The sequence below is a fragment of the Amblyomma americanum genome, chromosome 1, assembly GCF_052857255.1.
Source record: "Amblyomma americanum isolate KBUSLIRL-KWMA chromosome 1, ASM5285725v1, whole genome shotgun sequence".
NCBI lineage: Eukaryota > Metazoa > Arthropoda > Arachnida > Ixodida > Ixodidae > Amblyomma > Amblyomma americanum.
This window is the reverse complement of record NC_135497.1, coordinates 296,615,441-296,638,481: the sequence shown is the minus strand read 5'-3', so window position 1 is coordinate 296,638,481 and position 23,041 is coordinate 296,615,441. Positions and strand designations below refer to the sequence as shown.

General features: G+C 51.4%; 1 pseudogene; it reads left to right on the top strand.

Annotated features, from left to right (window-relative positions):
- LOC144119180 (uncharacterized) overlaps window positions 1-8,046 on the top strand; it is a 29,388-nt pseudogene extending 21,342 nt beyond the window's left edge.
- The last annotated feature ends 14,995 nt before the right edge of the window (window positions 8,047-23,041 follow it).

Here is a 23,041-nt window from a genome sequence, read left to right as displayed (position 1 = left end):
AACGCCAGCTGAACTTCCTCGCGGATGACGCTGGTGACGGAATCGATGCGAGGGGCAAATGTTCCATGAAGGTGCTGCAGCTCCTCGTGGACCACGGAACGAATGAGTTCGCGAAGGGAGCTCGGGTTCATCCCGGGATCGTGGTCGAACCGGTCCAACGTGGACAGCGACGGCACTGGACGCAGTTGCCGGGCGTACTGATTGGCCCTTTGCTGCAGCAATTTCTCCATGTGGGCGGCGTCGGCCAGAAACTCCGCGACGGTGTTGGGCGGGTTCCGTACGGGACCGGAAAAGAGCTGGTCTTTTACGCCGCGCATCAGGTGCCGCAGCTTTTTTTCTTCACTCATGGCTGGATCGGCGCGATGGCAAAGACGCGTCACATCCTCTACGTATATTGCAACACTCTCGTCTGGAAGTTGAATTCGAGACGTCAGGGCGCGCTCCACGCTCTCCCGGCGGTCACTGTTGGCGTACGTAGTCAGGAGCTGACGTCGGAAGTCCGGCCACGTAGACAAGGTAGCCTCACGGTTCTCGAACCACGTGCGGGCAGAGTCTTCGAGGCTGAAATACACGTTAAGGCAGCTTGGTCGTGTCGTCCCAGCCGTTGAAGGTCGCAACCCGTTCATAGTGTGCCAACCAGTCCTCGGCATCCTCGAACTGGCCACCGTGAAAGGGCTTAGGTGTTCGTGGGGTCTGAAGGGTCAGATAGGTGAGGCTGGTCGAAGGTACAGTCATCGTCACGGCGGGCAGTGGCGTCGCCATGAGGGGAGTGAAAGTCGAGGGTTCGCCTTCACGGGCGGCACGAGGGTTCGCCGTCACGACCTCGGGGGATAGGCCTCGGATCCTCCGGCTGGCACGATGGACAGGGGTAGTCACAAGAGGCGGGCGCGTCGAGTCTTCCGCAGGAGAAGGGATCATCAATCGCACCTCCACCAGTGTCACGACCTGAGGAGCCGTGCAGGTAGACGTCGGGGGGAACAGAAGGCTAGGCGCTTTAATCAGACAGCCAGGGCCCAAAGCACAGAGCCAGAGCGCCTCGGGAGCCAAGCAACACTTCGTCGTCGTCTTTTACTAAGCGTGGAGGCCGCGCGGCGCGTTCGGCACGTGGCAATATCACCGAAGCTATATAAATATATACTGTTTTGTGTAGGCGCCTTTAATGTCGTTTCTAAGAAAAGTAGATATTTAACAAATTAGATAAATGCCAGTAGCTTAGCTCGGCTATGCCAGGATATACGTAGCGAAAGCTGAGGCAGAGCATGGTAAGCCTTGGTTAATATTGATTGCAAGTCTACGTTAGTCTGGTTGTCTAGCTATGTTGTTCTCGCAATAAAGACGACACAACTGAGGTTTCGGCACACGCAAGCTCTCCTTTTCAATCCTCCGACATGTTATCAGTCGTGCAACGCAGCTGGCGAAACGAGCGGAGGCGAGCGCAAAGGCGAGGAACACGATGTGATGTCATACGAAACGGCGGCGGCGGCGAGCCGCGCGGTGTGACGTAATGCCAGATGGCGCGGCGAGCGCGCAAAGCACAGTAACCATCTCACATGTCTCGGTGGAGACCCGAACCGCTCCGTAAAGGAAGGGATAAAAGAGGGAGAGCAAGACGAAAAACTGAAAATTTAAAGTTGCATTTTGAGGAAAGGCGCGGCGCTGTGGCGGAACTGTGGCTTGGTGCTACTAGTGGCTCATGCGCAGTTGTGACTAGGGAGCGAGAAAGAGAGAGAAATATCCGCGGCGAAGCGCACGCTGTGACATCATATGCCTCCTCGGAGTGCGGCCACGGCGAAATCGCAAGTTTGCGGCCAGTAAAGCTTTCGCTCTAAAAGTCTACTACTGTGTGTGTTTCAGTATGGCTTCCTATGGAAACCGCCAGTCGCTCGAGCACAAACGTAGCCAGAGAGATGCAGCTTTCCGCTTTCGACCGGGGATAACCAGAGCTAAACTACCTGCAATGATTTTAACCCGCTGAGGTGGCTCACTGGTTAGAATGCTCGCCTGCTCAAGCCCAGGGCGCAGCGTGCAATCCCGCTGCGGCGGCCGTGTTTCGATTGATGGGAATTTCAAAAGTCGCCCTACACTACGGAGGCTGTCCCTTACTTCATTCTCTCCCAACTTCTTCAACTTGTCTTTCCCGGCAATAAACTGACACCGAGGAGAAGTTGAACTTAGCCTGCATCGAAAGACCATGGCATTCGAACGAAGAAGAGACCACTCCAACGGACACCGGAGCTTTTATACGCTAGAAAAGAACAAGACATAATACAGGCGTTGGCACCACCGCCAAAATACGCAAAAACCGTGTATGCGCACCGAAGTTTTGCGCAGATCCCACTTTCTATTATCCTTCACTGCCATTTACATCAAAACGACAGCAAACGGTCGTTCTAGCTGCGCGAAAGCTACTAAAACACAGCTTCGGTGGTAGTTGATAACGCAGGCAATCTAATCACCGCGCAACTGCAGGTAGCGTCAGGATAGCGGAAGCGGAGGAGGTCACTGTTGCGCTGGCAGCGGCTTAGGGCCATCGAAAAGACGAACACTGGTCATACTAACGGACTCAAAAGAGACATGCAGAATCGATACGAAAGGTAGAATCTGCAGGGCTGCCTTGGCTATCCTCAGCGAAGCAGTACACCTCTAAAAAACAGCAACCCACAAATTAATCTGGATTCCGGCACACACGGGGATAGAAGAAAACGAAAGGGCAGACAGCGTGGCTCGAGATATCACGTACCGAGCCTTGCGGCCATACGCCCTGGGCCAGCACTTCACCGTGGAGATCGGATTTTCAGAATACCTAAACTACCAAAGAAGTAGGAGAATTAGATACTCCCCGCCACATAAGGGCCTCACACAACAAGAAGCAGCTAGTTGGCGGAGGCTGCAAACGGGAACATTCTTTAACTTACATATACTTAGCAAGATGTATCCTACACAGTATAGGAACACATGCCTGTGGTGCGGGGCAACCCCCACGCTTTACCATATAATCTGGAAGTGTAAGCGAAACTACACGTTCCACCAACACAAAACGCTGAGTGCGGAGCAGTGGGAGAGTCGGCTCACCAGCTGCGAGCTCGCCGCCCAAAGGGCAATGGTGCAGCACGCAAGCGAAGCAGCGCGACTCAGTAGGAGCCCTGGACTAGGGCTCCAACCCTGCTTTCAAGGTCGAGTCTGCAGCGATGCAGACGAAGACCGAACGCTAAACACTTAATGGACCAAATAAAGTTTTTCTCTCTCTCTAGCTGCACGCTTCCAGACTTTTATTTCAGTGGCGGGAAAACTATTAATTTCATTTTGCTCTGGCATGAGTCTTTTTTTTTCTGCCTGACAAACGTCAACATAATTGCAAAGAGCAATTGAATAAATTTTTACTGAGAACAATAATTGCACTGAGCTTCCCTCGGTTTCCCTTGAAACAGCCCTGATGATAGGATAGGATAAACTTTGTTTGCTCTAATTACAAGGTCATTCAACTGCCCGAAACAACCCTTCCATCTTCCTGATGGTGATATCTTCTGTCTGGCAGGGTTGGTGCCTTTATTCCAGGACTCCACTTAGGGTGGTTGCTCGTCGGGAATGCTGTATGAGCACCCGTTGTATACACAGGTTGCCGCTGGAGAGCGCCCCCTCCCACTGTTCCGCACTTGGGTTTTCTACTCTATGGAATGCTTTGTTTTTGCTGCATTGCCATGTAATGTGATAAAAGGTGTGCTTTGCGCCGCACCATGGGCATGTGTCCCTATATTGCCCAGGGAATATTTTGCTTAGAATGTTTAAGTTTGGGAAAGTTCAGGTTTTCACTTTCCGCTAGTGTACTGCGTCATGTTGGTTTAGTATGCTGTGGGGAGGGGAGTATTTTATCCTCGTTCCTCTATAATAATTTAGTAAATCTGAATACGTCGAGATCACCGTCATGAAGTCCTCAGGGTCTCCGTCCAAGCCAGTTCGGTTTGTATGCTCTCGAGCGATCTTGTCGACACTTTGGTTGCCTTTCCCGGTATCCAAACCGGGTGTGTCTGACTCCATTTTTTTTCTTGCCAGCGCGGAGGAGGATCTGGAGCGCTTTGCGGCCAATTCAGCCATTTGTATAATTACGGCATACATCCTTAGAATCTGTTAGTATTACAAGGGGATGTATTTGAGCGGTAGCCCTCCGCGGTCGCTAGAGCAACAGCCATCTCTTCCCCCTCGGCTTCCGTACATTCCCGGGCCGACGCGCAATTGATTTCCTTAAAATCCAAGCCTATCACTGTCGCTAAGACCTTTTGCTCTTTCGTTCCTCGTTTCCAAGGATAAACCGCGGCGTCCGTGTAGACCGTGTTCGCTTTGGTTGCTAGGTGTTTATCTACATATTTTGCCTTGGCGTTTCTCCTTGCCGTATGTAAATTTGGGTTAATGTTTTTAGGTAGCGGTCCTACCTTGGTAGAGCTGTGGAACTCATGCTGTAGGTTCGCCGTTCTTTGTTCTTCTCTGATTGATTCTTGATAGCCCAGCCTGGCCAGGAGTTTTCTGCCGGTGGCTGTCTGCTGGAGCCTGAGTATCTGTGATCCCAGTTGCGCCTCCTTCAACTCCTCGAATGTATTGTGTAGCCCGAGGGCCAGCAGCTTCTCCGTTGAAGTATTGTTTGGGAGGTGTAGCGCCGTCTTGTATGCTTTCTGTATGATGGCGGCGATCTGTCCTCTTTCACCCTTGTTGTTGTTGTATTAGGGGAGGGAGAATGTGATTCGGCTGATTATGAGGCTCCTAACCATCTTGAGCGTATCTTCTTCCCTCATGCCACTTCGTTTCTGCGACACGCGGGTGATCATGCGAGCCACCTGCGTGGTCGATTGCTTCAGAAGGTTGTTGATGGTGTGTGTGCATCGCTGTTGCTTTGCACCCACATTCCGAAGATTCTGATGACTTCCTTCTCCAGTTTCCAACTCAAAAGACTCAAAAGAGACCTGTCGAAATTATACGAAGGGCAGAATTAGCAAAGCTGCTCTTAAGGCGCTCAGAGAGTGCAACCTCTCAGAGAGCATAACAGTCCAACATAATTTAATCTGGATACCTGCGCACGAGGGCATAAGGGGCAATGAGGCGGCGGATGGTCTAGCTCGAGCTTTTTGTTTCCGAGTCGGACAGCAGCAGGAGAGCCGTGGTCTGAGCGCCATGATCCTCGGGGAGAGCTATTCAGAACTACTCCAACATCACAGAGGGGTGAGATATAAATATCCGCCCCCGCATAAAGCACTAACAAAGGAGGAGGCAACAGATTGGCGTAGATTACAAACAGGTTCCTTCCCCAACCTCTTTATATACAACAAGATGTTCCCAACGGAATATAGGGGCACATGCCCGTGGTGCGGGGCCACACCCACACAATTTCACATAACATGGGAATGCGAACGAAACAACGCATTCCGAGAACACAAACCCCCGAGTGCGGAGCACTGGGAGAGCCGGCTCGTCAGCTGCGAGCTCGCCGTCCAAAAGAGGATGGTAGAGCACGCACGGGATGCAGCCAAACTCAGTGGAGCCCTGGACTGAGGGACCACCCTTTGCTGAAGAAGCCTTCCCTGCAGCGCAGCGTGAAGACAGCGACACGCGAAGCAAGCAAGAAGACTTCTGATCGCCTAAATACTTATGATTCAATAAAAGTTTTCCTATCCTATCCTATCCTTCTCCAGTATCCGCTGACCCTCTAGGGTAACGTTGAGGGTTTCTTCGTTTCACTTTCCTCGCCTGACTCTCAGGAGCTCGGACTTCTCCGTTGAGCAGGCGAGGCCTCCTGCCTTAACGTAATCTTCCACGCAATTTGCTGCAGCTTGGAGTTGTTCTTCTTTATCGACATAGCCGCAAAGACCAACTGAAGAAATATTTACTGAGAACAATAATTGCATTGAGCTGTCCTCGGTTTCTCTTCAAACACCCCTGATGAACGAAATCAACCAGAATCCCTCCTCCGCAACCCATTTCTGTCTTCCGTGGGGTGTCCAGCGCTAGTGGTAGAGTTACTGGGTTTTCCTTTCCTACAAAAAATATATATGTAATTTTAATGGCTTCGCTATTGCGTTCTGAACGTGCTGGCGCGTGCGCGTACGGGCCGGGCCGCCTTCAGACAACAAACAGTGTGTTCGTTTATAAGGGATGCAACGCGCAACAGACAGACACTAGGTGGACACCTGACCGGTGCTATGAAGGCAGTGACGTATAAAGTAATGAAAGCGGGCAGAAAATAAGCTTATCCTTTGGGCAACTCGCATAAAAATTTATAAACCGCTTAAGCTTCGTCTTTAGGAGTGAGACGCGAAAGCGTGTTGCAGCGCTGCCAATGAGTCCACGGAACGAACGCCAACGCCCGTTCGGCGCGACGCGTGGCCCGCTGATAATAATTGGTCTTGGGGGAAAGGAAATGGCGGATATCTGTCTCTTATATCGATGGACACCTGAAACGCGCCGTAAGAGAAGGGATAATGGAGGGAGTGAAAGAAGAAAGGAAGGAAGAGGTGCCGTAGTGGAGGACTCCAGAATAATTTCGACCACTTGGGGATCTTTAACGTGCACTTTCATCGCACAGCACACGGACACCTAAGCGTTTTGCTGGACAATTTAAGGAAAGGACGCCTGTCTCACATATCTCGGTGGACAACCGAACCGCGCCTTGAGAGGAGAAGAATCTCTTCCCTTTCGGCGTGATTCAGGTGTTCACCGAGATGCGCCATTTTACGCTCACGGCGCCGACGACACCGGCTTTTCTGCGGCATAAGCTCCTTAACGCTGTCGCGTTAAGATAAAATTGGCTTATAGAATTTCGCGCGATAGCGAGTAAATTGCATACTATGCGTTGTGCCCTGATATCTCAATGATATTCTGCAGTTCTAGAAGGCAAAGCTTAAGATAAACTAGTACTTCCACGACCGTTTGGCAGTACGGCATGCAGGTAGAGCATTGACTTAAATCAGAACTCTTTCCCAGTCGCTTCTTGCGTGCACTCATGCTTAAACTTTTATACGCAGTAAAAAAGAGTAAAATTACAGGCGTTTTTGCGGAACTTTATTGTTGCCGCGCGGAAAAAATCTGTTACATGAAATAAGAAGAAAAAAAACAGATATTTTCTCTTTTTGACCGCCGTTGTCTAGTCACGTGCGTTTCTAGTGAGAAATAAGCAACGAAAAATTCACCTGGAAATTTTACAAACTTTCATTTAATTTTTAAAGCCTAGAATGTAGTAAACTAAAGCGCAGCGCTAAATTTTCCGCACAACTAGTAATCTGTGGTGCTGCTTTGATGCGGAGCTGCACTTCGCAAGATGGCTGCCGAATGAAGATCGGTGGATTTCTTCCTGCGTGGATTGGTTCGCTTTATTTGGACAGATGAGGAAAAAAATATTCTCTGCCGCTTGATACAGACAGTGTGTTTTGGTTTGTGTCACCTGAGGTGGTCTCTAAACTGTATTCTAGATGATACGTGCTAAGGAGGTGTATTATTGTAGCGGAATGTTAAGTCATGGGTACCGAGCTCGCATTTGACAAAATGGCGGGAAAGCCCGAGCCGTGTAACTTTCATCCTCCACCTTGTGGTTTCAAGCTGTCTATGCTCCGTAAACTGTTCAAGGTGAAGGTGCAGCTCTGACGCGCAGTCAAAACGAACAGGACGAGCGCTGACGCGCGAATGCATTTCCGCCGCGGATGCCGCCGTAGTGGGAAGCGTCGTGTTTTTAGTTCCATTCTGCTAGCTTCTAAAACGTGCTACGGCCTCGCTACAGCAACCACAAAGCCTAAAGTTTCCTTGCGTCCATGATTGTCTGTAAGGGCTATTTGAAATATTTCCACTGCGTTTTAGCGTAGTGTGCGCGTTATAGTTCAGATTTGCCAGGGGCCGGGTTCTCGCTTGGGCTGCGGCTCGCAGGATTGGCCGCCGCGCGGGCTGTCGTCATGCGACCGGCGCACCAGCCAGTCGAGCGAGCTGAAACTAGTATCGCAATATTCCGGCACCTGCGTCATGTCGTTCCGAACGCAGCGGCATCTCATCTTGCTCAAGTGGGGCTACGGCTGAGCGGAGGCCGCTATCCTCGAGCTCACGAGTGTTCAAACTCTATGTACGCGAACCTTCTCGTGAAAACAAAGCTGCGGTCTGGGCGCTTGCCTAGCTGTAGACAAGCAACGTCGACCCGGAGGCGGATCGTTCGTTTCGCGCTTTGCGGTTGCTGCGCGGCTGCGCTGCCCCGTGTATTGCGGTGGAGCATGTCTTCGCCTCAGTAGGCTCGGTGGCCTGGTCGCCGCCGCTGTATCGGCTTAAGCGTCTAATAGATTCCACACGACTTTTGCTATGGCCGTGAAATATAATCTAAAAATTAAAAAGTTGAATATCCTGTTTGCTCTATTTGCTGGGTAATGACAACCACCATATTGGATTATATCACGTAATACCGACTGTTATGACGGTGAGATGTATGTTATGTTGGGCCCGGGCAGTCGATCACCCGTACGTATCCGTTCTCTTCAAAGGCTGGCGCTGAATTGCAAACGGCCTAGATGCTTGACAGCATGCTGAAATTACCAGCAGATTGAGGGCGCAGGCTACTTGACTGCTTTTTAAGGGCTAAGCTTAGGCTTCGAACGGATGCGCATTTCTGCTGACGTAGTCCGTCGCATCCGCTGTCGCCGATGCTTACATGCAAACTGGTACGAGTTAACGGTGCTTGCCGCGCGCAACCAGGCGTGCAGATGGCGATCTGTGCTATGTTGGTAGGTGCGCATCTTTGTAGCATCTCGAAAGCAGCAAATAGAGCGTGTAACTTAACTGCGTTGCCTATTCATTGTAGAGCGCGAAGCAAGCAGCATGGAAGGCTCACTTTGAAAGAGGCTTTAGCCATGTGTTTACAGCGATGTCCGCCGTAACCTAATGATGAGATTCCACGGAGAACGTTGCAGGCATAATTAAATAATTTGTTTATTTTAACTCAAGGATGAACCAACTGGCCCGATTTAACTCTCGAAGTCAGTGTTCGCTAGATCAGTCATGAAGCGTATAGAGGGCATGACACACGTATGCCCGAGATAACCACGTCAATTAGGTTTGATTTGTGCGTCGCTGTGAGACATTCATGTTGTACCGGGCCTCTACTAGAACTGACTGGAATCAGAGCCTGCTGAAATACAAGTATATTTTAGTGCATAGACCTAGTGCTTTTGTCCTGGCTTAAGTATATTAATTAAGCAACTTGCTTAACGATATTTGTAAGGCTGAGATTAACTCTGGAGGCAACGAGCAAATCGGTAATGTAAATTACTCCTCCCAAATATTAATATTTAAATGCCGTAATGTATTTTCAACATAGCAAGCCTGCTGGAGTCAAAGAATTAAAGCTGAAGCTGGCTACTCTCGTTACTCTATAGTGGGATCGGGCAATTCCTGCAAAAATCGCTACTGGATTGTGCGGAGCGCGAAAATCTTACGCGTGCACAAGGGTTAAAAGCGAGACAGCGAGCAATGCCTGCGTCTCATCAACCTCACCGTCATCCACTTTCCGCCGCATTGGTTATTTCACCTTTAGTACGACGTTCTTGCGGGATGGTTGCTTCATTCTCGATGATGAATCAACATTTAATCACAACGGCCTGAGGAAGCTCAGGAACGGCGCAATAGGACGAGGGCAAGAAAACGAACACTACACCAGGGGCGCAGACTGCCAACTGCTTATCTGCCCGTGGTGTGGTGCACGTTTCTTTACCTTCTGTCCTCGTCCTTTTGAGCAGTTTCAAACCTTGGTTAGTTATTTTATCGTTGGGGATGATGAAGGAGTGAACACACACACACAACAACACACAACAACAACAACAACACACACAACAACAACAACACACACAACAACAACAACAACAACACACACAACAACAACAACAACAACAACAACAACAACACACACACACACACTGTTGTGCTCGCGCTTCCTTCCTGCTGTGGAATTCGGCGAAGTTGGCCATGTGAAGGATTCCCTGAAGACCACCGCGAGGGTGGGTGAGCCCTCTGGGGGAGACGTGACTGCAGGACTGCCAGAGGGAACGACGACAATAGCGTCCCCACGTGTTCGAACAGGAATGCCGGAAGCAGCGACGACAATAGCGTCCTCACGTGTTCACCGGGAATGCCAGCGACGACCATAAGCGTATTCATTCCGGTCCTCACCACGACGAAGTGCGGTATCAGTGTGGTCCCCTTCAGTCACGCTTGATTTGAACAATTGCCCTAGTGCCGCACCTTCGACAGAGCTTCCGCGTTCCGGTCACCAGTACAAGCTCTTTCGACACGTGCGCGGCAACCTCGAGGCCACGGGTACGACAACGTGACCGGGTCCTGTTCCCTTTCCCTCGACCGAGCTGCGAAGAAACATCAGTACCGCCCTGCCGTGGTTGGTACCATCATTGCCATCGTGTGATTGGACATCATTCTTCGAACTGTATTCCCCAGCCAGGGATCTGGGGAATACGAAGAGTATTTAAGGAGCTGCTGGTTTGATACCAGGGGAGAGCCCCCTTCTTGAGAGGTATCAGAGACTCCCGACTCCTAAGAAGCTCTCTTTACTGAGAAGCACTCTCAGTTGCCCGTACTTGTACATAATCTAAATAGTCCTTGTATAAAGTTATCCAAGTTTTCTTCCTCCGATCGTCCTCGTTTCTTCTCCGGCCCAGTCACGCTACCTGAATCCCAACAACTGGATGGCAGCTGTGGGATGTCCACGTGAAGTTACCGGCTCCAACGGACCTTGGCAGCTACGGGACTGACAGGCGTCAGCTATACCTTGGCAGGGTGAGTGCTCAATGTTTTCCATTCATTTCGCCAGACCGTACTAGCACAGGCAGATGCTAGGGGCGGATTCCTGTTGTCTGGAAAATTGATTTAGGGAAACTGCTTTGTCCACTTCAAGCTAGGGCTTTTGTTTTAGGGGGCTTGCTAACGCATGGTGGAACTCACGAGTGAGAAGTTAAAAGGGCAGGACCTGCTCGAAATTTGCCAGGAGCTGGGGATTTCGCTACGTTCTGCGAAAAGAAAAAAGAAATTCAAGAGGTTATCTGGCAGGAGGAGGTGCTACTGAGGAGGTCGACGAGGCTTTGGAAACGATTGTTGGACGCAAGAAAGAAAAAGAAGAGCTTCGGTTGGCTCAAGAAAGACGGGAATTGTGCGAGCAGAAAGAAAAAGAAGAGCTTCGGTTGGCTCAAGAGAGACGGGAGGTCCGTAAGGAAGAGGAAAAAGCGAGAGAACATGCTAGAGAAATGAAGGAGCTCGAAATCGCGTCGAACGGAGGGAATACGGCGCGTCTTAGCCCTGTAGCTTCGGTAGAGGAGCAAGGGCGGCAGAGATTGCAGGATCTCATCTCGCCATACCGTGTGGGAGGCGATATTCCACTCTTTTTGGTGAATTACGAACGTGCATGCGGGAAGGTGCACTTAGACACGAGCGCTTGGTCAAAGAAGTTACTTCCTCTCCTTCCGTGCGAGGCGGCCGAAGTGTTGGCTCATCTCTTACAGGAAGAGCGGGACGACTACGAGAAGGTAAAGAGCGCACTGCTTAGAAAGTACCGGCCTTTAGGCAGCGATTCAGGCAGGCAATGAAAGGCGGGGAGTCGCATACTGACTTCTCGTACCGGCTTTAAGTCAACTTAAACGAGTGGCTTAAGACCGCTGAGGTCCACGGAGGTCATGACAAGGTACTGGGGTGCATCGCACTAGAGCAGTACTATAGCGCGATTCCAGAAGATCTGAGGATATGGCTGCAAGATAGGCTAACAGATATAGACTTAGACAAAGCGGCACAGCACGCAGACGAGTATAACGTTCGCCGAAACCTCCAAAGCAAGGCAGGGTACGATAACAGGTTATGAAAGGGAGAAACCTATTTAAAGAGAATCCCCGACCGAAGGTTGCCACCAGAACGCCGAGATCGCCGAACAGAGGAACCGGGATCAAGAGAAGGAGGTAGCGAAAACAAGATGGAGTCACCCAAATATGCCGATTCGCCGAAACAGCAGGCACCTGGAGCTCGCGCGTTTGAAGCGCGAAAGCCCATTGTCTGCTATAATTGCAACAAGGAGGGTCACATCTCAGTGAACTACAAACAGAAAAAGATGGCGTTCGCGTGCATGCGAGATTCGGAGGAAAACCTTAAATTGCTGGAGCCATACTTGCAGGACGTGGTTATAAATGGCAAGAAATTCAGGGCACTGCGGGATTCAGCGGCTACCATGGATGTTGCTCACCCGTCCTGTGTTTCCTCCACGGACTACACCGTCGAATGCGCCTGGATTAAGCAGGTCGCCGAAGAACAGAGTGCGTGCTTGCCTATAGCGAAGGTGACCCTAGAGGGGACTTTTGGCAGGCTAGACAAAGAAGCGGCAGTTAGCGCAAACTTGCCGACACACTTGCCCTACCTGTTTTCGAACAAATCCGAGCAGCTGCTGAAAGAGAAAGGTCTCTCTTTCACCTCGGGCTTGGCTTGCATGGCGCTAACACGTTTTTGAGCGCGAGAGCTCGCAAAGAAACTCGACTGCGCTCTGATAAATGAGCAGGCACCGAACCATTCTCCCGACCAGCCGGGGGATTCTTGTAAGAAAACTGATCCGTCTGAACCGCATTAGCAGGACCATGAAGGTGTTCCCGAACCAGCGGTAGCTCATGAAATCCAAGGAATTGCCGATTCCGTAGAGAATGGGGCAGCAGGAACCAACGCGAAGGGTTCGACATTGACACCTGCTTCGACTTGTTGGGAGGATTTTGCGAAGGTTGATAGGAAAGCACTCATTGCAGAGCAGAAAAGCGACCCATCGTTAAGATCTCTAAGCAATAATGTCAGAGCAATGCAGTCACTGTCTAAAGTGTACTACGACAAATCTGCACGCAAGCGCATCTTTCAATCTGGCGACCAGGTGATGTTGCTGCGTCCGTCAAAAAGGAACAAGCTTGAGGTGCAATGGGAAGGGCCAGCTTAGGTGGTGTCCAAGTTTTCGGACACCAACTATAAGGTAAACATTAAGAACAACCACGATCGGATAATCCACAGTAATTTGATGAAGCCTTATGTGCAGCGTATGGCCATGGTTAACACACACACACACACACATACACATACACACACACACGCACGCACGCACCCACACGCACACGCACACGCACACACACACACGCGCGCACACGCGCACACACTCACATACACATACACGCACGCACGCAGAGAGCGCCACTCATAACTGATTTTCCCAACGGGTTTCACAAATGTTCCGTTCTCTTCCCTCGCGTCTGTGCGCGTGGTTTTTGGTGCCTTTAAATTACTATTATGAATTACCAATTAAGCCAGTCGGAAAAGAAGTTATCTTAAGCTAGGAACCTTGCCGATACCCAAGGGCGGCAACCTAAGAGCTGTCCTAGAAACCCCCACACCTCTTATGCGGTCCATTTCATGCACACACCTACTAACGGAGACGAGGCAAACTGCCAATTTTGAAGCGAAAAGTTTCACTCTGCCAGGTTTTTGAGCCGTCAGCGGAGCTGCAAGTTTGTCCTTGAATGTAGGTAGAGGTCAGACCATGAGCATAACTCACGGTAGTTAGGTTCAGCAGATGAAGTCAGCTACAGCAGCGACACCAGCGGCTCTTACAGCGGCTGACATTTGACCTTGACCTTTGGCTTTGATGTTGACTTTTGACCTGTGACATTGACCGTGGTCAAGCGGAAAAGTGTCTGCCGGCATCGCATAATATTGAAAAAATTGGTTTCTGAGGAAAGGAAATCGCGCAGTGTCTGTCTCACATCTCGACGGACAGCTGAACCGCGCCGTAAGGGAAGAGATGAAGGAGGGAGTAAAAAAATAAAATAAAAAAGAGGTTAACAAGATGATGGTTCGGGCTAGTGTGTATGCGTTATGATCCATAGCGCAGCAACAAAACAGGGGACAAACACAAGCGCTAATTTTAACGATTGTGTTTGCCCCCTGTTTTGTTGCTGCGCTATGGATCATAAAAAAGAGGTGCCGTAGTGGAGGACTGCGGAATCATTCTCACCACCTGGGCATCTTTAACGTGCACCGAAATCGCACACCACACGGGTGCCTTAGCATTCGCCTCCATCAAAACGCGGCCGCCACAGTCGGGTTCGAACCCGGGTACTCCGGATCAGTAGCCGAGCGCCCAAACCACAGAGCCACCACAGCGCGTAAGGGAAGGAAAATGAAATTAAAATTCGTTTTAAGGAAAGAAAGTTACACGTCTCGCATATCTTTCTGGACATCCGAACCGCGCCGTAAGCGAAGGAAAATGAAAGTCGGTTTGTAGCAAAGGGAAAGCATCTCTCTCATATTGCGCCATTTCCGTTCCCCGAAAAACCAATTTATTTTACAATTTGGCTTTCTCAAAAAAATTGCTGGCGGTTTAGCTCTGGTTAACCCTGGCCGAAATCGACGAGGAGGATAAACTTCATTTTCATCAAAAAAGGAGAAGATGGTGTGGGGGTTATAGGCCCCTAAGTGGCCATGAGCCCGTGGCGTTCGGCGACTTCTAGGGCTCTTATCGCAAGCCAGATCTGTGTGTCTGTGTCGGAACTGAGTAGTGCGGCCTCCCACTGGTCTGGATTCGAGAGGTGCAAACCTCGCGGAGGGGTGTCCTGAGGGAAAGTCCAGAGTATGTGGAATCGAGTGGCATGTTGGCCACATACTTGACCGGAGGGAGAGTAGAACCCAGGGTATATGCGTATATGCATATATCGGGTATATGCATATATCGCGGGGTTGGGGAAGGTGTTCGTTTGGAGTTGCCTCCACGCAACCTCTTGGGGTTTGGTTAGAGAAATATGTGCGGGTGGATATAGAAGTCTACCTAAGTGGTAGTGCGCGGTTATGTCATGAATTGTAACCATACGATCTCTCGCCGTCCTCAGGACGTGCGACACCACATTCCGGTCGACGAATCATCGGCCATGATTGTGGGCCACCTCATTCCCTGGATGAGATGAGTGCGCAGGGACGCAGATCAATTCTATCGGATGGAGTTGGTCCTTGGTGGAGTGCAGGAGAGATAGGGTGGCGGGGGAGACCCGGCGTTTTGCAAAATTACGAATCGCAAGTTTTGAGTCGTTGAAGATCAGTTTTCCAGAGATGGAGACCCTCGCCAAGGCTATGGCCGCCTCCTCGGCCTCTCCAGTCGATCTGACGGGAATGGAGCACGCAACCAAAGGCCGTCCACAGAAGATTACAAGGGCGAGCGAAAAAGCATCGCGATCGGAGTATTCGGTGGCGTCGACGTGGACCACTGTCTGATCTCTTAAACACTTTTTATGCAGCGACTTAGCCCGGTCCTTGCGGCGAGCGCCATGATACTCTAGGTGCATGTTTTTCAGGAGAATGGTAACGATTAGGTTGCTGTGGATATGGGACGGAAGCTGGGTCTTGTGGGCGATGGTCGTTTCGAAGCTTATTCCAAGCTTGTCGAATATGTGACGTCCCGGTGAGGTGCGGGTGCAACGTTCGTACTGCGAGGTGAGATGACCTTCCGAGAGCTACGTCTCAGTGATGTAGGCCCCAATGCCAGTAGTTTATACGTGGAGGTCCGGTGGGGGAGATGGAGAGCCGCCTTGTATGCCTGTCGAATAAGGTAGTCAACGCGGTCCCGTTCCTGCCAAGTAAGCTAGAGGTAAGGGAGGGTATATGTGAGACAACTGATAACAAACGCCCAAATAAGACGTCGGACTTCAGCCTCTCGCATGTCTCTGTTTATTAGCAATGCGACGAATTAGACGGATGGTCTGCGAGACAGAGACTGTGAGTTTTGCCAGAGCTTCGGTGTTTTTCCGATTGCTCTGTATGAGAAGCCCCAATACCCTAAGGGTGGATACTTCGCGTATGGGTTGGCCACTAGCAGTAATGCAGATGGGAGGATGGACGTGGAGGCCGGGTTGACCTCGAATCTGAGGTGAGCACGAGAGGTCGGCTCCGGTTACGTGGCGCTCAATGACATCCACCGCTTGTTGAAATCTGGAATCAACCTCATCATCGTTGCCTGTTGAAACCCAAAGGGTGATGTCGTCTGCGTATAAGGTATGGGATAGCCGGGGGACAGCGTTTAATTTTGAAGGTAGCGTGAGAGAGGCGACATTGAAAAGAAAGGGGGAGTGAACGGATCCTTGGGAGGTGCCATTGCTACTGAAGGTTATAGGGCCTGAGAGGAGAGAGCCAAAGATAAGTTCTGCTGTACAACTAGAGAGGAAGGTGCGTATATTCTCGTAGGTTAGCTGACCAGGATTTAGTAGGGAGAGGTTAGCGAGAATAGCTCCGTGGGAGGCGCTGTCAAATGCTTTAGTTAAATCAAGCCCTAGAATAAGCCTTTGTTCCCGCTCTGGTAGATGGGCACAGTACCTCTCGAAAGAGAGGGCTGGAGTATTATGTCTTACGTAGAGATATATGAGCGGAAGCCAATCATGGTGCGGGATAGGAGATCATTATCTTCCGCATAATGGTTAAGACGGTTGAGACTGACGTGCTCCATCAGTTTCCCAGCACAGGAAATGAGGGAGATGGGGCGGAGGTGTTCGAGAGCTAGTCGTTTGCCTGGCTTCGATATGAAAGTCAAGCGTGCATGTTTCCATGCTGCAGGGATTTCACCCTCTCTCCAGCAATCATTCATGAAGGCAGTGAGAGCCTCAATGGACGGGTCATCTAAATTAAGGATAGTTTGTTTTTCTTGTGGGAGTAACAGAGCAGCGCGAGACAAAGACGAAAATCTGGTTGTTATTCAGCGTCGTGTCCTGTCTGTCTCTTCTTTCTCTCGTGCTGCGCTGTTCCTGCCACAAGGTCATGCACCAACCAGCCCAACTTTTCACCTTGCTAAAGTATGGAGAGTTTTGTTGGAAATGCCGTCCGGTCCCGGGGCAGAGTTAGGGCGGAGCTGAGTAATTGCGAATCTTACCTCAGCGTCCAAAATCTCCGCATCGAGGGCAGGGTTGGCCCCACCCATGTAGGGGAGGGGGGGGTCCGGGGAAGTAGTATTGAGATACCGGACACGGATTTCATCAAGATCCTGGTCTGAGCCCGGGCGTTGATGGACTGGAAAATGCTGTGTCGTTGGGATGTTTTGAAACCGTCCGGGTCTAAAAGGTATCGGAGAAGGTGCCAGGTGCGGGTTAGCCCGGGCTGGCCACGCATGTTTTCACAAACTTGACCCCATTGCAGGGGAGCCAATGAGAGAGCGTGCGCCTTAATCTGTTTGTGTGTCAGAGCTTTTCGATGCCGAAGCGTTCTATTGTGGTGTTGTGTTTTCCAGCGGTTTTGAATGCTTTCCCTGACCTGCCATAGGTGGAGGAGACGGCTGTCTATACTGGATTGATAAGCCGTGGCAGATGATTACTTAGTAGAAGCAGAGACGTCTGCTGGAGATTGGATATCCACTTGTCAAGGTTATTATTCCGGGTAGGGGCGTTCTGAGCACGTAGGGAGCGAAACTTCTCTCAATCCGTGATTAGTGTCGGGCTACCTTTCCGACTGTACGGTTACGTGCTGAGGGTGGTCGCGAGGATACAGTGGTCAGTGCCAAGGGTATCCCCAGTGTTGAGCCACCGATCGATCCGCGCGTTTTTGCAGAATGTTAGATCAGGTTAAGTGTCAGCAGACCCGCTGTTTCCCACGCGGGTGGGAATGTTAGTGTCAGTAATAAAGGTGAAGCCCTGTACCTGTGCCCGTAACCACAGATTGTTACCTTTTCGGTTGGCGGCGCAGTAACCCCAAGGGGGGGGGGGATGGCATTGAAATCTCCTTCAATGAGGAGACCTGAATGGTGCGCGAGCTTGTTGACACGGGAAAGAAGGGGGCTGAAGTCGTGTCTTCTGTCTTCTTAGGAGCAATAAACGTTAATAATGAAGAGGCTTTGGTTGCCCCTTTTACGAGGGAGGAGATCGAGTAAGACGCTGTCTACGGCAACGTCGTCTAAGGAGCGCTGGACGGCCGGCAGGTTGTGTTGAATTAAAATACCGGTGTCAGGAGCGGTGACATCTAAGGGGGAGGATGGTTTATAGCCAGGTAGTTTCACTGGGCCACGAGTTTCCTGGAGGGTGATATCAGGCGGGATCTCCGAATTTTGGGCGTACTCCTGCAGGTTTCCTCGCTTGCGGCGAAAACCACCTCAGTTCCATTGCCACACGTTAAGTAGGTGGCGGAGCGCCATGGTGAAGTGTGATTGAAGCTAAGATGCGTTTGGGGGCTGGAGCGGGAGGCGAGCGATCGTACGGTCTAACTCAGGTCGTGGTGTGGGCGGTCGGTGCGCCTACCCTAGCTTCAAGGCCTGTGACGCGTGTTTGGAATCGTTGCGTGAGGGTGTTAAGATGTTTTATTTTTCCGGAGAACTCAGCAAATTTTGCTTCCAGCTTAGCATCAATTTGAGCCTCCAATTTGTCTTCTAGGGGAGCCTTAAATTCCTCGAGGTCGGCATAATTAACGAATCGTCCTGAGCGGCAGGTAGTTTTCCGCTTAGAGGTATGACTGGAGGTTTATCTTTGCGTTGCGGGGGAGTAGAGGTGGGCGCCTGAGACGAGGCGGTGGGAACAGGTTGAAGTGGTAGAGTAGGATTTGTTTGAGATGGTCGATCAAGTGCAAAGGGTGGACGCTTTAAAGAAGCGTTTTCTTTTTGTTGTCTATGGTTGCTAGCTTTAAGGGCCGTTATCTCGTCGCGCAGGGCTTGCAGCTCTGAATCGCGAGACAGATTGCTGAGAGTGAGAAGCCGCTGCGGCACAGCTCCCCCAAATTTTCGTGGAGGACGCTCCGCGAGGAGACAACCTGGAGTACTGGGGTGGGAAGGACCGAGTGCGAATCCGGCTGGAGCGCCGGTAAGAGGAGGAGGAGCGGTCCGAATCTCTTATGGCCGAGGTGTTCTGCCCGTGGCGACGGGTCCGGGATAGGGAACGATGGAAGGTGGAAGCATTGTCTGAGTTCGTAGCGTGTAGCTGGCGTTGCATTAGGACAGAAGGCACTTTGTAGCGGCGTTTACACTTAGATGGACCAGTCTGGCGAGGACCAGAACCAACTACACAAGTGGGGCTGCATTCATGGGCCTCGTCAGGGTCGCCAGCTCCGCAGTGAAGACACTTGGAGAGCTTGGGATACGGGCAGACATCCTCGCGGTGTCCCGTTTTGCGACAGTTAAGGCAGGCTTCCACCTTCTTCTTGAAGATGTAGCAGCGCACAGCACTGCCGGCGTAGGAGACTTGGCAGGGTTACCTTGGTCCCTGCGAAAGTGATGACAATAGATTGGGTCTTGCCTAAACAATGGGCGTAGAGAATGCAGTGTTCTGGATTCATGGGTATCAAGTACTCCATGATTTCCTCTTGGGCCTCATCCACGTATTCGTGGTGAATGATACATCAGGCGTATGCGCTTGGTGGGGCCAAATAGGTGGCAACTGGATAGCTTGTCGGACCCAGGATGATTGCCTGGAGTTTTGTATAAGTGATAGCGCTGTTCCGGTTCGGGGTGCTAAGGGTGAGGGTGTTGTGAACAAAATTAACCCGGAGGCGGTCCTGTGCGGCGTCGGAGTAGGTCAAATCAAGGCTTGAGGTGACTTCTCTGCGAAGAGTGTTCTCGCCCCCGGCATGCAGATTGAGGCCCCCGGGAGGGCGAATGATGAGTTTAAAGTCATCAACAGGGAGACGTAGCAGTAACGGAGCGCGGCGCGGCAGCTTACGTGACGAGGAGTGAGATGGCTGTTGGGACGCGGTATGCTGTGCGGACGCCGAAGGCAACGACGTCGGCGGTGGCTTGTCGAAGGTGATAAAACGGATGAGTCACGTTCGTAGCAGTGGGCTACGTAGGTCGAGTCCGTTTGTATATTGTCACGAGGTGGTGACGGGAACTCCGCCGGGGTCACGTAGAACCGACTGGGGTCCAGTCTTGAGGAAGGCACAGAGCAGCTCGTAAGAGAATACTTTAATAGGCTGGCTTACGCCCACTAAGAACAGCTCTGAAAACTCAGCGGCGGCGACAGCAGCGAACGTGCTCGGCGGTCGTCGACTAACAGAATGCCCGCCGCTCTTAGCAGTGCTCGATTTTAAAGGCGGCAAGGAAAGTTCCAGAACATAGTAGGCACACTTGCGCGAGGCTAGGAAAAATCGACATAACTCTGGTCGCGTCTCGCGTCCCAGAAAAGTGATAATGCGGCGGGCCTGCCGCGATAAGAACAGACAAAAAGCAAGCTTCGCGGCATTACTCCCCCCTTAAAGAACCATCGACCCGATGCTTAAAAACAGGGATAACGGACATAAAGATACAGAGCATACAAAATAAATACTCATAATGTAAACACAAAGAGTCATTAGCGCGAATAGTAAGGCTTCAGACGGGCGACGTCGACAACTTCTGAGCGCGTGCGGCGTCTCTGGGATGCTGTAACTCCGTCAGGGACGACTTCATAGTCCAGATTACCCAGTCTGCGAAGAATCCTGTACGGGTCGAAATAGCGGCGCAGAAGTTTTTCACTCAGTCCGCGGCGGCGAATCGGCGTCCAAACCCAAACTCTATCGCCTGGCTTGTATTGCACTGCGCGTCTTCGAAGATTGTAGCGTCGGGCGTCGGTGCGCTGCTGGTCTTGTATTCTCTCACGGGCAAGTCGTCGAGCTTGTTCTGCGCGCTGCAGGTAGGCGGTGACGTCGAGGTTACTTTCGTCGGTAACGTCGGGCAGCATGGCGTCGAGTTTGGTCGTGGCCTCCCTCCCGTGGACGAGACTAAATGGTGTCATTTGGGTGGTCTCTTGCCCAGCGGTGTTGTAGGCGAACACCACATAGGGAAGAATGACGTCCAATGTCTTGTGTTCTGCGTCTACGTACATAGAAAGCATATCGGCGATGGTCTTGTTGAGGCGTTCTGTAAGCCCGTTTGTCTGCGGATGGTACGCAGTTGTTCTCCGGTGACTTGTATGGCTGTGCTGCAGAATGGCCTGGGTTAGCTCCGCCGTGAACGCTGTCCCCCTGTCTGTTATCAGTATTTCGGGGGAACCGTGTCGTAAAATAATGGATTCGACGAAGAATTTGGCGACTTCTGCTTCTGTGCCGTTCGGGAGGGCCTTTGCTTCGGCGTACCTGGTGAGATAATCGGTCGCCACAATAATCCACTTGTTGCCCGTCGTTGATGTTGGGAAGGGGCCAAGTAGGTCTATACCGACCTCCTGGAAAGGTCTTGATGGCGGTCGAATCGGCTGCAGGAACCCTGCTGGTCTTTTCGGTGGCGTTTTCCGGCGTTGGCATTCACGACAACTCTTAACGTAGTGCGCGACGTCGGAGGATAGACGAGGCCAGTAATATCTCTCTTGGATTCGGCGGAGGGTGCGAGTAAACCCGAGATGGCCAGCCATTCGTTCGTCATGCGAAGCCTGCAGAATTTCCTCCCGAAGGCTCTTCGGGACGACGAGAAGGTAGGCGGCCTTGTTCGGTGAGAAATTCTTCTTCACGACGATTCCCTGTTGCAGACAGTAGGACGATAGTCCATGCCTGAAGAGGGCAGGAGGTGAAGGAGACTTCCCCTCAAGATACTCGTGCAGGCGCTGTAGGTCAGGATCAGGTTGCTGCTGTCATGCGAAGTCGCTGGAACTTAGCAGTCCAAGGAAAGCGTCGTCGTCATCGTCTTTTGGCGGCGTGTCGACAGGGGCTCGTGACAGGCAGTCAGCGTCGGAGTGCTTTCGCCCAGACTTGTAGACCACCGTGACGTCGAATTCTTGGAGGCGCAAGCTCCATCGAGCGAGACGGCCAGAGGGGTCCTTCAAGTTAGCCAGCCAGCACAATGCATGGTGGTCGCTCACAACCTTGAACGGGCGTCCATACAAGTAGGGACGGAACTTCGATGTAGCCCAGACGATCGCAAGGCACTCCTTTTCAGTGGTCGAATAATTCGCTTCTGCTTTCGACAATGAACGACTTGCATATGCTATTACTTTTTCGACTCCTTCGTTTTTCTGGACGAGCACGGCGCCTAGACCAAAGCTGCTTGCGTCGGTATGGATTTCTGTCTCGGCGTTTTCGTCAAAGTGCCCTAGCACCGGTGGAGACTGCAGGAGACGCTGAAGTTCGTTGAAGGCTTCCGCTTGTGCCGAATTCCATGTGAATGGTACGTCTGCCTTGGAGAGCTTGGTCAGAGGTTCCGCGACGCGCGAAAAATTCCTCACGAAGCGTCTGTAATAAGCACACAATCCCAGAAATCTGTGGACCGCCTTCTTGTCATTAGGCTGTGGGAAATTGGCAATGGCGGCTGTCTTCTGCAGGTCGGGGCGCACTCCGTCCTTGCTGATGATGTGGCCGAGAAACAATAGTTCGTGGTAGGCAAACCGGCACTTTTCAGGCTTCAGGGTAAGTCCGGATAACTTGATTGCGTCGAGTACTGCCTTCAGCCTCCGGAGGTGTTCCTCGAAGCTCGCTGCGAAGACTACAACGTCGTCTAGATAGACAAGACAGGTTTGCCAATTGAGGCCTGCCAACACTGTGTCCATTACCCTTTGGAATTTTGCGGGTGCGGAGCAAAGCCCAAATGGCATGACTTTGAACTCGCACAGTCCGTCCGGTGTGATGAAGGCAGTCTTTTCCCGGTCTCTTTCGTCGACTTCAATCTGCCAATATCCACTCTTGAGATCCATCGACGAGAAATACTTGGCGTGGCAGAGCCTGTCCAGAGTGTCGTCGATCCTCGGGAGGGGGTAGACGTCTTTTTTCGTAATCTTGTTCAGTCGCCGATAATCGACGCAGAATCGAAGAGCACCGTCTTTCTTTCTCACTAGAACGACCGGTGCCGCCCATGGGCTCTTCGAAGGTTGGATGACGTCGTCGCGAAGCATTTCCTATACTTGGTCCCGGATGGCCTGTCGTTCTCGCGGCGACACACGGTAAGGGCTTTGGCGGAGAGGTCTGGTGTGTTCGTCGGTTATAATTCGATGTTTGGCTATCGTCGTTTGTCGCACCTTTGATGACGAGGCGAAACATTCGCTGTAACTTTGAAGAAGGGTGATTTTCTCTTGTCGGTCCCGGGGTAATGCTGGGTTGA